Below are 15,976 nucleotides of genomic sequence, written 5' to 3'. Positions count from 1 at the left end.
GCCTGCCTTGGTTACCAAGTGCCTCGGTCATCACGTCATGTAAAAGCTTCAAGGTGTTTTCGGTTCCATGATCTTGTGGTCTTTCGGTGGCACGGTTCTGATCTGGCCTTGGGTTTGATTGAGCGGATTGATCATGTTGATGTCTCTGGTCCCAATTACGACTTGGGCCAATACTCGCCATACTGTCTTCTCTCACTCTAGTCATGTTACCGTAAACAGGAAAAGATCTTGTTCTCTGCAGAGGGCTCCTATCGTGTCCAAACATCTCACTAATGCCATTTCCATTATCCTGATCTGATCTGTGACCCAATCCTCCGCCTGTCCAATCCATACCCTCTCCCCATATCCGACCTCGTCCATCATCACCTGTCCCGCGATTAGCCATCTGCACACAATAAAAAGGGTAAGTCATATTCCTACCACGGGAAGCGGCTGGTTTCCTAATCATCTTTTTGCGACTCCTTTGACTCGATAAAACCGTTAAAAAAAGCACTTGTGTCACGCATGGACGAAACCATGCTCTGATACCACCTCTGTAACACCCCCGAACCGTTCTAGGCATAGGTCAAACCACCGGCCAACAATCAAACAAGAACATGACCGACGGCCCGACCGTCTACCAAGGCTCAGGAGCGCTACAAGACGGGTTAACGGGCAATCCAGCCAAAGTTACAAAAAGTGCAATTTGTAACTAGGCCAGGCCGCCCACTAACACGTCCCGTCAGACCAAAGCCTAAGGCTTCTCAACCCGTACTCCAATCTGACGTTGTGTTAGCTCGGACAAGCTAATATCAGAACAACAAGGCAGTTTCACAAAACATTCGCTTTATTTATCTTATATAATATCTGGTTTACAATACACAAAATATTATACAAGTGGTGGCATGCCAAGAAAGCGAAAGTACATACTTATAGTCTGAAAGCGTCTTAAGCAAAAAGATGCAAATCTACACCAGCCAGCCTAGCCTCCCGCGCTTTCTACGAGCTCACTACTGGTCACCTGAAAACAACAACGAGTGAGGAGTGAGTAATCTAGCATTACTCAGCGAGTTACAATCCCCCACTAACAAATACAACCCCTCGCTATCCCACCCCAAACAATCTAAAGCGAGAGGTTCACCTAACAACACAATTTAATAACAATAAGCAATATTCGAAATACGCAGCGGTAAACCATAGCAAGATAACTAGCATTACGCTAATTACTAGCTTATCACCAAACTCAAACTCGATTTAAACCAGGGTTTAACAACCCAAAACACGATATAATATATATAACAAACTCGGGCCCTGGTGACGTTAGGTTCCTCCTTCACTATCGGCAATATCCTATCTCCCTACCACAAAGGCCGGAAGAAGGAACTTTCAACCGACCGCGGCCCACAGTCCTTCGGGTCACCGCGCGACAGCCCACAGTCCTTCGGGTCACTGTCCCATTACACCGTCGTGTAATACTCAGCCATAGTACATGACACCGTTCGTCTGAGTCTTCCCGATCCAGCGAATAAGGGGTTTCCTTGAACCCGCCGGGTACGAGGTCTGAAGGAACACTAACTCACCCCAATATGCCTAGCATTGTGGGTTACACAAATGCTATCGGCCAATATACGATTAATACTAAACCCGGTAAAAATAACACAAGGTTTCAAGTAATAATCACAACACAATCAACCACATTCCAGAATCTAGCATAAAGACTAATTCCAGAATACCTAACTATCCACAACTTAGCGATATCATCTAAGCATTCTGCATTCGCTAACTAACCAATCAACCTAACCATTAGCATGCTACTACGGTTCTCAAGCAATAACTAAGCATGCTATCAACTTAAACAACATAACCTCAATTATTAACTACTCAAACCGTTACTCAGTTAGACCTGGCCTCCTGCCATGATCCAACTTCCAAGTAACGGGACCCTGCATAAAAACAACTCAGCAATCAATTGATTATAACTCACAGTTTTTGGTTGACCGTGGCCTTGACCCCAAACCCGACTTCTGTGATCCGAACCCTTTCCCGACCTTCACAAGTAGACCCACGTCTGGACTGATCTTCACTTGAACTGGTCTCCACTAGAACTGATCTCTCTTCACTTGAACAGAATCTTCTCCAAGTGCTGACTCAAAATCGGCAGAGTAACTGTTCTCGAAAACTGCCTAAATCGCTCGAAAACTATCGAAACTCGATCTTTCTTTCTTTGCTTTCTCTCTCACGTTTTTCTCTGAGTTTCAGGTGTGCTGGATGGTTTAAAATGAGCTGGGGTCGTGGGGTTTATATAGGATGCAGCAACCAATCAGAACAAGCCGTGTGGCAGCCCGTGTGTCGCCTCGCATGGCTCCGGACGCATGCGTCGCGGCACCTCGTGCTCCACATGTCTGATGGCATGACCAGGACATCATGCAGAGTGACACCATGCCCTCCAGATGTCTGATCCACGGCCTGACCTCATCCAGATTGACACTCAGCGCACACATGTCGCTCAGCATGCTCCGATCGCAGGTTTCGCGGCACCTCGTGCTTCTGGGTGTCAATCAGCATGCTGTGCTCTCCTGGGCTTCAACACCTCCTGCTTCCCTTGCCACATACCATGCCAGGCAGGTTACATCACGTCCTTATCTCATAGATAAGGCCAGCTCGAGCTTCTCGGTCCATTCGACTGATTTCGACCCTTCCGATGAATTTTCGTCCCGCGATCAATCCCGAATATTTTTCTACGCCCGTTCTGATGAGATGAATATTTTTAATAAACTCCAAGTGAATCCTGACCTTGATGGAAAATATTTCTCGAGCCTCCGGCTTCCTCGAAAAATCGATAATACCAAAATTAGGGTTTTCGCCCAACTTCGGGTTTTCCCGTCGTGCTTCAATCCCGTCGTGCTTGCTTCCCGTCCTGCTTAATTCCCGTCCTGCTTCCGACTTATAATGTCTTCAGAATAATATTTTACTGATACGAAGATATTCTGAGAAAACTTCGCGATGAAGAAACGTCAATCTTCAAAAACGTCGAGCTTCTAAACCGTCGTGCTTCAAAAATGTGATTCTTCCAAAACTGCCGTCTGATCAATCTAACACTTTTCTAACCATGGTCCAGCAGCTTATGGTTCACCCATGATCAATTCTTCGACCATCCATTGCCCGCGGTACAACCACTAAATAATAATATATATTTTTATTTTTATTTATTTTTTTTTTACACTTCCCGTTGTTGGGTGATTTTGGCCATGTGGATTGTCTGTTCAGTACACACAGACGTCCGTGGTTGTCCGCAAGCACACACGGGACGTCCTTGGCTGTCCGTGGCTGTCCTTCAGCACACACAGGACGTTCGTGGCTGTCCGTATGTGTCTGTGTGTGTTCATGTGTGTCTGTCAGCACACACAGGACGTCTGTGGCTGTCCATCAGTACACATATCAGCACGCTGGTCCTAGGACTCAGCACACTGGCCCTTCCTGTGGACTATTTGGGTGATTTTGGCCCACGTGGGCTGTCTGTTAAGTACACACAGGATGTCCGTGGCTGTCCGCCAGCACACACATGACGTCTGAGGCTGTCCGTGTGTGTCCGTGTGTGCCCGTCAGCACACACAGGACGTCTGTGGCTGTCCATCAGTACACATATCAGCACGTTGGTCCTTGGACTCAGCACGCTGGCCCTTCCCGTGGACTGTTCGGGTGATTTTGGCCGACGTGGGCTGTCTGTTCAGTACACACAGGACGTTCGTGGGTGTCCGCCAGCACACACAAGACGTTTGTGGCTGTCCGTCAGCACACACATGACGTTTTTGGCTGTCTGTGTGTGTCCGTGTGTGTCCGTCAGCACACACATGACGTCTGTGGCTGTCCATCAGTACACAATCAGCACGCTGGTCCTTGGACTCAGCACGCTGGCCCTTCCCATGGACTATTCGGGTGATTTTGGCCAACGTGGGATATCTATTCAGTACACACAGGACGTCTGTGGGTGTCCGTCAGCACACACAGGACGTATGTGGCTGTCTGTGTGTGTGTCCGTGTGTGTCCGTGTGTGTCTGTCAGCACACACAGGTTGTCCGTGGCTGTCCATCAGTACACATATCAGCACGTTGGTCCTTGGACTCAGCACGCTGACCCTTCCCGTGGATTGTTCAGGTGATTTTGGCCCACGTGGGCTGTCTGTTCAGTACACACATAACGTCTGTAGGTGTCTGTGGCTGTTCGTCAGCACACACAGGACGTCCGTGGCTGTCTGTGTGTGTCCGTCAGCACACACAGGACGTCCGTGGGTGTCCATCCGTACACATATCAGTACGCTGGTCCTTGGAGTCAGCACGCTGGCCCTTCCCGTGGACTGTTCGGGTAATTTTGGTCCACGTGGGCTGTCAGTTCAGTACACACAGGACGTTCGTGGGTGTCCATCAGCACACACATGACGTCCGTGTGTGTCTGTCCACACACACAGGATGTCCGTGTGTGTCCGTCAGCACACACAGGAAGTCTGTGGCTGTTCCTCAGTACACATATCAGCACGCTGGTTCTTGGACTCAGCACGCTGACCCTTCCCGTGGACTGTTTTGGTGATTTTGGCCCACGTGGGCTGTCTGTTCAGTACACACAGGACGTCTGTGGGTGTCCGCCAGCACACACAGGACGGCCGTGGCTGTCTGTGGCTGTCCGTCAGCACACACAGGACATCCGTGGCTGTCTGTGTGTGTCCGTGTGTGTCCGTCAGCACACACAGGACGTCCGTGGGTGTCCGTCAGCACACACAGGACTTCCGTGTGTGTCTGTCAGCAGACACAGGACATCTGTGGCTGTCCATGTGTGTCCATGTATGTCCGTAAGCACACACATGACATCCGTGGCTGTCACTCAGTACACATATCAGCACGTTGGTCCTTGGACTCATCACGCTGGCCCTTCCCGTGGATTGTTTGGGTGATTTTAGCCCACGTGGGATGTGTGTTCAGTACACACAGGACGTCTGTGGGTGTCCGCTAGCACACACATGACGTCTGTGGCTGTCCGTCAGCACACACAGGACGTCCATGGCTGTATGTGTGTGTCCGTGTGTGTCTGTCAGCAAACACAGGACGTATGTGGCTGTCCATCAGTACACATATCAGCACGCTGGTCCTTGGACTCAGCACGCTGGCCCTTCCCGTGGACTGTTCGGATAATTTTGGTCCACGTGGGCTGTCAGTTCAGTACACACAGGACGTTCGTGGGTGTCCATCAGCACACACAGGACGTCCGTGTGTGTCTGTCAGCACACACAGGACGACCGTGTGTGTCTGTCAGCACACACAGGACGTGTGTGGCTGTCCATCAGTACACATATCAGCACGTTGGTCCTTGGACTCAGCACGCTGACCCTTCCCGTGGACTGTTTGGGTAATTTTGGCCCATGTGGACTGTCTGTTCAGTACACACAAGACGTCCGTGGGTGTCCGCCAGCACACACAGGACGTCCTTGGTTGTTCGTGGCTGTCCGTCAGCATACACAGGACATCCGTGGCTGTCCGTATGTGTCCTTGTGTGTCCGTCAACACACACAGGACGTCCGTGGCTGTCCATCAGTACACATATCAGCACGCTGGTCCTTGGACTCGGCACACTGGCCCTTCCCGTGGACTGTTTGGTGATTTTGGCCCACGTGGGCTGTCTGTTCAGTACACACAGGACGTCTGTGGGTGTCCGCCAGCACACACAGGACGTCCGACGCTGTCTGCCAGCACACATAGGACGTCCGTGGCTGTCCGTGTGTGTCCGTGTGTGCCCGTCAGCACACACAGGACGTCTGTGGCTGTCCATCAGTACACATATCAGCACGTTGGTCCTTGGACTCAGCACGCTGGCCCTTCCCGTGGACTGTTCGGGTGATTTTGGCCCACGTGGGCTGTCTGTTCAGTACACACAGGACGTCCGTGGGTGTCTGCCAATACACACAAGACGTCAGTGGCTGTCTGGGGCTGTCCGTCAGCACACACAGGACGTCTGTCGCTGTCCGTATGTGTCCGTGTGTGTCCGTCAGCACACACAGGACGTCCGTGGCTGTCCATCAGTACACATATCAGCACGCTGGTCCTTGGACTCAGCACGCTGGCCTTTCCCGTGGACTGTTCTGGTGATTTTGGCCAACCTGGGTTGTATGTTCAGTACACACAGGACGTCCGTGGGTGTCCGTCAGCACACACACGACGTCCGTGTGTGTCCGTCAGCACACACAGGACGTCCGTGGCTGTTTGTGTGTGTCCGTGTGTGTCCGTCAGCACACACAGGACGTCAGTGGCTGTCCATCAGTACACATATCAGCACGTTGGTCCTTGGACTCAGCACGCTGGCCCTTCCCGTGGACTGTTTGGGTGATTTTGGCCGGGCTGTCTGTTCAGTACACACAGGACGTCCGTGGGTGTCTGCCAGCACACACAAGACGTCAGCGGCTGTCCGGGGCTGTCCGTCAGCACACACATGACGTCTGTCGCTGTCCGTATGTGTCCATGTGTGTCCGTCAGCACACACAGGACGTCCGTGGCTGTCCATCAGTACACATATCAGCACGCTGGTCCTTGGACTCAGCACGCTGGCCTTTCCCGTGGACTGTTCTGGTGATTTTGGCCAACCTGGGCTGTCTGTTCAGTACACACAGGACGTCCGTGGGTGTCTGTCAGCACACACAGGACGTCCGTGGGTGTCCATCAGCACACATAAGACTTATGTGGCTGTGTGTGTGTGTCCGTGTGTGTCCATCAGCACACACAGGACATCCATGGCTGTCCATCAGTACACATATCAGCACGTTGGTCCTTGGACTCAGCATGCTGACCCTTCCCATGGACTGTTCGGGTTCTTTTGGCCCACGTGGGCTGTCTGTTCAGTACACACAGGATGTCCGTGGGTGTCCGTCAGCACACACACGATGTCCGTGTGTGTCCGTCAGCACACACAGGACGTCTGTGGCTGTCCGTGTGTGTTCGTGTGTGTCCTTCAGCACACATAGGACGTCCGTGGCTGTCCATCAGTACACATTTCAGCACGTTGGTCCTTGGACTCAGCACGCTGACCCTTCCCGTGGACTGTTCAGGTTATTTTGGCCCACGTGGGCTGTCTTTTCAGTACACACAGGACGTCCATGGGTGTCCGTCAGCACACACACGACGTCCGTGTGTGTCCGTCAGCACACACAGTGATAGAACCAAAATATGGATCACTCTTTCGGTATGGTTGATATGAACTCAGATCCGAGAGGATTGAGAACTGATGGATCGAGGGGTGACACTAAGGGTTGCGGAATAGCCCAAAGATACTACCAGACTTCGATCGTTGCCGGATGTGACGCACCGGTCCAACAAAAGAAGGATCGAAACTTGGAGATAACCTCACCGAGAAACTAAGATGTGTTCTAAACAAAGAACAATGAGAGAAACTCATAAAAAGGGAAAAACAATCTGTCTTTTGATGGCTCTAAGGCCTTATTTATAGGATTACAAGTTGTAGAAATCCAAAGAAGAATGTGCTAAAAACAAGACATAGAAACTAGAAATGAAGACTTTGACTAAAGACCGAAATTAATGATTTTTGTTGAATTCTTTTTCCCATGCACGACCAAGACTTCCTTGCTGACTCCCTCTTGGTATTCTTGATGAGAATGTGCTTGAAATAGACTGAGGAAAGGGCTGGTCGAATTTGGAAAGAAACAATCCCATAATGAACTTTTTATGAACTTTTCTTTGGGCTGAAAAGGCCCATTTCGCCCAGCAGCTGAACCAGCTCCATCTTCAGTGTTACTTAGCTCATTCAGCTCCAAGCTAGTGTCATTTAGCTCACTCAGCTCATCCAACTCCAGAGTAGTGTCACTTAGCTCACTCAGCTCATCTAGCTCGCCCAAGCAAGTGTCACCTCGTCCAGCTCGTCCAAAGTGGATTCTAGCTCGACCATATGTCTTCAAATGTGAAGTTGGACGGGAAAGACAAGCCCCAGTATGGTCAGATCGGTCATCTGGCCATGGTTCCAGACAAAGCTCCTTTCCGGACGTATGCGGGACTATCCAGTACACTGCACGGTCAGTCTGTCCGGTACGGTGAAAAACATGAACCTCGGTTGAAATGTTCAGAACGTTCTGATCTCCAGGCTGGTTCGGCTCCATGTACTGATCCGTGGACCGCGGTCTATCACACAGGACGTCCGTGGCTGTCCATCAGTACACATATCAGCACGTTGGTCCTTGGACTCAGCACGCTGACCCTTCCCGTGGACTGTTCGCGTGATTTTGGCCCACATGGGCTGTCTGTTCAGTACACACAGGACGTATGTGGGTGTCCGCCAGCAGACACAAGACGTCCGTGGCTGTCCGTGTGTGTCCATCTGTGTCCGTCAGCACACCCAGGACGTCCGTGGCTATCCATCAGTACACATATCAGCACATTGGTCCTTGGACTCAGCACGCTGGCCTTTCCCGTGGACTGTTTGGGTAATTTTGGCCCACGTGGGCAGTCTGTTCAGTACACACAGCACGTCCGTGGGTGTCCACCAGCACACACAGGACGTCCGTGGCTATCCGTGGCTGTCCGTCAGCAAACACAAGACGTCTTGGCTGTCCGTGTGTGTCCGTGTGTGTCTGTGGGTGTCCGCCAGCACACACAGGACGTCCGTGGCTGTCCGTCAGCACACACAGGACGTCCGTGTGTGTCTGTCAGAACACACATGACGTCCATGTGTGTCCGTGTGTGTCCGTCGGCACACACAGGACGTCCGTGGCTGTCCATCAGTACACATATCAGCACGCTTGTCCTTGGACTCAGCACGCTTGTCCTTGGACTCAGCACGCTGGCCCTTCCCGTGGACTGTTTAGGTGATTTTGGCCCACATTGGCTGTCTGTTCAGTACACACAGGACGTCCGTGGGTGTCCGCCAGAAAACACATGACGTCTGTGGCTGTCCGTCAGCACACATAGGACGTCCGTGGCTGTCCGTGTGTGTCCGTCAGCACACACAGGACGTTGGTGGCTGTCCATTAGTACACATATCAGCACGCTGGTCCTTGGACTGAGCACGCTGGCCCTTCCCGTGGACTGTTTGGGTGATTTTGGCCCACGTGGGCTGTCTGTTCAATACACACACGACGTCCGTGGGTGTCCGCAAGCATACACAGGACGTCCGTGGCTGTCCGTGGCACATACAGGATGTCCGTGGCTGTCCGTGTGTGTCCGTGTGTGGCCGTGGGTGTCTGCCAGCACACACAGGACATCCGTTGCTGTCCATCAGCACACACAGGACGTTCGTGTGTGTCCGTCAGCACACACAGGACGTCCGTGTGTGTCCTTGTGTGTCCGTCAGCACACACAGGATTTCCGTGGCTGTCCATCAGTATACATATCAGCACACTGGTCCTTGGACTCTGTAAGACCCGATCCTGGCCGCCTAGGCCGTGGTCGATGCCTCACGTCGCTCGGTTTACTTCCTGGCCGAACCTCTTAATTTTTGCCCTTTATTTATAATATCGCCTAAAGGCGAGGGCTAACTTAGACCTTAGCTAAAGACTTCCCTAGTCATTAATAGCCTAGATCCTTTCAACAGATACACAGCGAATTATTCTCTAGTAAACCATTGGTCTAAAACCAATCTAACACTTGTCTGGTCGAATCACCTTAGCCTTGGTCAATTTACTCAACTACCAATTAGCTTAAAGGTCAATCCTAAACCCAAACCAAGCTATACGATTCTGAGGTTCCATTCCCCTAAACCATTCTATCTAGATCTACATAAGTTAATGCTAGATCATACCTTTGCCACATCTTTGGAGCTTATTAGGTCATCGGTCCTCCATTGACACAAATTGCTCTTACTTGACAGCTGCACCATGATCAATCAATGATCTTACTTATGGTCCTTATCTTGACTCCTACATCAAACAGCTCCCCTAGGTACTTAGTCATTCAACCAACCAACCATCCCGACAGACATAAGTAACCTTTGAGAAGTCTCTGAAAGGAAAATGATATACATCTAGCCTTTCTCGGCTCATGCACAATCCGAAATACTTTTGCCTTATAGGGAATAGTACCAAGTCCATATTCTGGACTGACAAAGCTCATTAGATCCTAATTCAATCAACCAACCATCCTCACATGACTTGGAACTGATGAGTCATCATCTGGTCTGATCGGCCTTGGGACTTAACCCAGACAACAGATATGATTTGTTCATACCAACCGATGCATTCGTTAAACAGGTTAGGACCGACACCTTAAACCATCATTCAGAGGTCAGGTCTTCCATACTCAACCATGATCAGATCTTAGACGGCCTTCCTTGAACAATCACACTTAGGCTCAGTATCTATGGTCTACGACACATAGTACTAGCCACACACTTCGTCATGACTCTCAGTCAATCTCGAAGCTATCAACACCAAGGTTGATATCTAGAAGCAATATATCAATACTCTTACTCCAGCAACGTGACTATCCATACTAGTGTTCGGCCATTGAACCATCGTTATGAAACATTATCCGACCACTAGACTTGATAAGCCATCGTCCACTTAGCATGTACTGATATGACCGACCTTCCATTGCCATCATGTGGGTCTACGCCCTATATAAGGCATATGGCGCCTATCCTACTTAGCCTTTGCGGCTAGAACCATCCAACCACAGCCGGATCATCCATAGTCTCGTCTAACCGTCTGGTTGAGATCTAGGTGCGATCGGCCAGTTATAAGTCCGGCCCAAAGGCTCACGGACCTTCTTACCTGATCCAACCCAAAGCCTGGATCAATACCACAGAGTAAGGCCCAAGCCCAAACCAGATTGCCTTGCAACCGATCAGACCTTGCTACGCAACACTCCGGTTAAACTAACCGTCCGTCCGTTCGACTATGCAGTCGCGGACTGTCCACTTGGTTTGGCCTAAGCCTTGAACCATTGGCACCGTTTGGAACTCACACCCTTTGGGAACTACTACCCTTTGGACACACGTGCCTCTTGGCAACTCATGACCCTTGGCAACTCACACCCATTCAGATATTCCAACCGTTCGACCTAACCGTCCGTATGGACTGTCTGGTCCGTGCGAGTGTCCGGCCTATGGCCAAAGAACCACGCCTTAACCTACACAAGTCATGAACCATTGTGACTGTTCAGGGAAGGGTTGCAACCGTTCAGAACAGAACAGAACCGCCCCTATCCAATCGGATCACCTGAGGCCGGTATAGACCATGCACGCGCCTAACTTGACGGTTATGGACCGCGACCGCATTACTCAACCAGAACCACGGTTATAACCAATCCTAAAATATCCACAAGGCCACGCCAATATACAGAAGGAGTAGAAGAAGAATTAGATGAAAAGAATAAGAAGAATGGGACACAATCTAAACACCCATGGCTAGACCGGTTCGGACTGCCCGATGGTCTTAGCCGATGAGTCGGTGGTTACCCCACTGACCCTATTGGATTGAACCACGGCTTTGGAGTCCTTCTCCAGACCTTTCTCTATACCCTGGGTATTCATAACCACACGGCCTCCTCTCTCCTAAACCGTTCTCCTTGCCGGAGGTACTAAACCACCACAACCGACCCTTTTCCAGCCGATCTCTCTCTCTCCCTTTCTATTTGGCCTCTGCCTTTGGTTTCTCACGAAACGGATTGACTGCCTTGATCTCTGATCGTGCATCCTTTATATAGGCAACCAAAGGTCATGTGCGAAGAGTTACATCCCTTCGAACCATCCTTCTGGGACAGATCTTGGCCATCGATTACAATCAACGGTCCAGATCGTACCTGTTCGGATATAGAAGGCTCCAGACCTGCTAGGCACGTCCAACCCAAGCCCAGACTTGGTACTCAAGCCCACGGCCTGCCCACAAGAGCCCAACAACTCATGGACCACATGGCCGGACCTCATGGCCCGCCAATGACCAGGACCCGGACCGTCGGCCCGAAACCCGAACAGTCCGGCTGAGATGAGCTGACTCCCAGCTGCCTCAGCTGATTGAGCTAGTAGCCCATCTAGTGGAGCTTACCTAGTAGTGGCTGAGCTGGAGTGAGCTTAACCTAGCTTCGTTGAGCTAGTCGAGCTACCCGTTCACTTCGTCCAGCTATCGTCTTACTCGTACTAGCTGACTTCTCTCTCTTATAAGGTTAAGTCTCAGCATCCTGACGTCCTTAACCTTCTATCTTGGCCATGGAATGCCTTCCTTAAGGTCCTAAGACCAGCTGGTTCGTTTCCTCGAACCATGGCTTTCCCGACAATCCTATCCAGGATTGGGGGCGTGACAAGTCTCCCCCACTTGCAATGGATTCGTCCTCGAATCCGGTGATGATTATACCTTGTCCCAAGACAAAATATTCCAACCGAACTTATTCTAGTCTTGATCAGGGAATAGAACAAGCTTGATTCAGAACCACCAAATGACAACTTTGATGATCAAATTACATTGACCATGGCTGTACAAGTTTCCCCCACTTGATGTACCAGTCAAGTCCTCATGAACTCTGTCCAATCTTTAGGCTGCTCGTCCTACAACGAGTCCTAACATATTGTTATGGTTCTTGCGTCCTTTATGGACAATAAGGTTCATGACCTCAGCCACAACGTACTGGATCATCCCCTTAACCAGCCACAACCTTTTCAGGCTTGGCCACATTGCGATCTTAGTCCCTCCAGACTAAAAACGCCTCAGACTTGACTTCTGTCCTTTACTGGACCTTGTCATAATTCGATCCAAGTCCACTTACGGACGTGATCGTATTCTGGTCCTGGTCCACTCAAGGACTCGACCGTTTAACCCCGACCATAGGTTCATCTTCGAATAGGTCGTGGCCTGATCCTCGTCCATTACTGGACTTGATCATTCTCAACCGTAGGTCAAACTCCGACTTGGTTGTACTGCGACCATGGTCCTCTCTCGGACATGGTCAACTTGGGCTCGGCCATCTCGGCAGGAGCAATCAGAAACGGACTTTAGGACAGTGGTGCTGTCCCTGGTTCCAGTTCTATCATAAATGGATCCGACCTATCAGAGGGGACACTCTGTAGCGAACGAAACACATCTGGGAACTCGGACACCAACGGGTCCTAAGGAAGATCATTCAGATCAACATAATTTGCCGCACTCCATAGTGGTAATTGTGGTCAAAAATACTTCACAATCCCGTCTAAGCATCCTATCCTGATGGACTGCTGACACCACTACTTTCCTTAAAGCCGGACTCAGACATTGGATCTCGATACCAACGAGATCCCAGACAGATCAACAGAATTGTCGTGCTCCATAGTGGTAGTTGTGGTCAAAAATACCTCACAATCCTGTCTAAGCATCCGATTTACTTGGACTGCTGACACCCCTACTTTTCTTAGAGCTGGACTCAGACTCAGACTTTGGTACTGGATCGGGTGAGGGCCAGTCTCCAACTGCACACGAACTTTGTGGCAATCGAGAGTGGCCCGATACTTTCCCAAACAGATTCATGCCTAGGATCATTTCGTGATTCTGTAGGCGCGTGGATATTTTTCTCGATCAGATCTACAGGCAGATTTCTCTCCTGGATCATCACCGGGATATTTTTCATGAGCCCTAGTGAATGCATAATTTCCCCACCGGCTGCCCTCACTAGTCTCGAATCAACCCCAGAACTCAGACAGAACAGACTCTTTCCGACCAGTCCTGGACTAACAAAATTATGTGTAGCCTCTGTGTCGAAAAGTACGTGTGTTTCCACACCACAAATCCACTTGTGGAAACTATCTCAGTGCATGACCACACCACAAAGAACGTCTCATAACATCCCTTATGGCATTGCCAATAACTTGAATACTTCCACTTCCAGTGGATACCTAGATGAGTAAGATCTCGGTTTGACCACACACTTGGAAAACGTCACATACCATTCTCCAAGGCATCTTACTTTTGCGAATGCTCACACCATTCACAAGAGCAATTTTAATATACCTCAATCCCCATCATACTACGGTACTTAAAATCATGTTCTTCCATTCATTGGAACGAACATCATGAGTTTCCTCATTCTTTCCTTGGACGGATTCAGATTGGAATTGATTCATTCCATCTGACTCGATCAATGGAAACCTACCTTGACTTATACCAAGTCCTAACTGATCCATCTGATCAGAAGTCCACTCGTGTACTGGTCATGTAGTGTCTCCCTTGAGTCAGATTTTAATATTGCATATGCTTTACTTATTATGAACGGCCATCAAGGGATAACACTTAACTTCAGTAGAATGCTGCACGTTTATTTCAACCTAAGCCACTCTCTGGTCCATGTTACTTCCCTTGTTCAGGTCATCCATAAACAAGTCTTGCATTGCTTCCATCCCTTCCAACCCGTCTATTACTTCTAAATACTAGATCGACCAACCTTTCTGTTTTTAGGTTCTTGCCCTTGGAGAATGTATCTTGGCTAAGCCGGTTCATCTTAGAACTCCCACATTCACAATGATACCCTAGCTTACCTCAATTCTTTCTTGGCTCACCCCAACTAAGGTTCCATAGTCATCATAGTTTTGGAAATAACTTCGGTATGGAACACAACATCTTAGAGCGTTGTCCTAAACAGGATCAAGCATGCTCTGATACCAACTTGTAAGTCCCGATCCCGGCCGCCTAGGCCGCGGTCGATGCCTCACGTCGCTCGGTTTACTTCCTGGTCGAACCTCTTAATTTTTGCCCTTTATTTATAATATCGCCTAAAGGCGAGGGCTAACTTAGACCTTAGTTAAAGACTTCCCTAGTCATTAATAGCCTAGATCCTTTCATTAGATACAAAGCAAATTATTCTCTAGTTAACCATTGGTCTAAAACCAATCTAACACTTGTCTGGTCGAATCACCTTAGCCTTGGTCAATTTACTCAACTACCAATTAGCTTAAAGGTCAATCCTAAACCCAAACCAAGCCATACGATTCTGAGGTTCCATTCCCCTAAACCATTCTATCTAGATCTACATAAGTAAATGCTAGATCATACTTTTGCCACATCTTTGGAGCTTATTAGGTAATCGGTCCTCCATTGACTCAAATTGCTCTTACTTGACAGCTGGACCATGATCAATCAATGATCTTACTTATGGTCCTTATCTTGACTCCTGCATCAAACAGCTCCCCTAGGTACTTAGTCATTCAACCAACCATCCCGACAGACATAAGTAACCTTTGAGAAGTCTATGAAAGGAAAAGGATATACATCTGGCCTTTCTCGGATCATGCAAAATCCGAAATCCTTTTGCCTTATAGGCAATAGTACCAAGTCCATATTCTGGACGGACAAAGCTCATTAGATCCTAATTCAATCAACCAACCATCCTCACATGACTTGGAACTCATGAGTCATCATCTGGTCTGATCGGCCTTGGGACTTAACCCAGACAACATATATGATTTGTTCATACCAACCGATGCATTCATTAATCAGGTTAGGACCGACACCTTGAACCATCATTCAGAGGTCAGGTCGTCCATACTCAACCATGATCAGATCTTACACGGCCTTCCTTGAACAATCACACTTAGGCTCAGTATCTATGGTCTACGACACATAGTACTAGCCACACACTTCGTCATGACTCTCAGTCAATCTCGAAGCTGTCAACACCAAGGTTTATATCTAGAAGCATCACATCAATACTCTTACTCCAGCAGCGTGATTATCCATACTGGTGTTCGGCCATCGAACCATCGTTATGAAACATGATCCAACCACTAGACTTGATAAGCCATCGTCACTTAGCATGTACTGATATAACCGGCCTTCCATTGCCATCATGTGGGTCTACGCCCTACATAAGGCATATGGCGCCTATCCTACTCGCCAACCCGAGGTTGATTGTAAGATATCCTACTTAGCCTTTGCGGCTAGAACCATCCAACCATAACCGGATCATCCATAGTCCCGTCTAACCGTCTGGTTGAGATCTAGGTGCGATCGGCCACTAATAAGTCCAGCCCAAAGGCTCACGGACCTTCTTACCTG

The sequence above is a fragment of the Brassica rapa genome, unplaced genomic scaffold (assembly GCF_000309985.2).
Source record: "Brassica rapa cultivar Chiifu-401-42 unplaced genomic scaffold, CAAS_Brap_v3.01 Scaffold0559, whole genome shotgun sequence".
Taxonomy (NCBI): Eukaryota; Viridiplantae; Streptophyta; class Magnoliopsida; order Brassicales; family Brassicaceae; genus Brassica; species Brassica rapa.
This window is presented reverse-complemented; position numbering follows the sequence as displayed.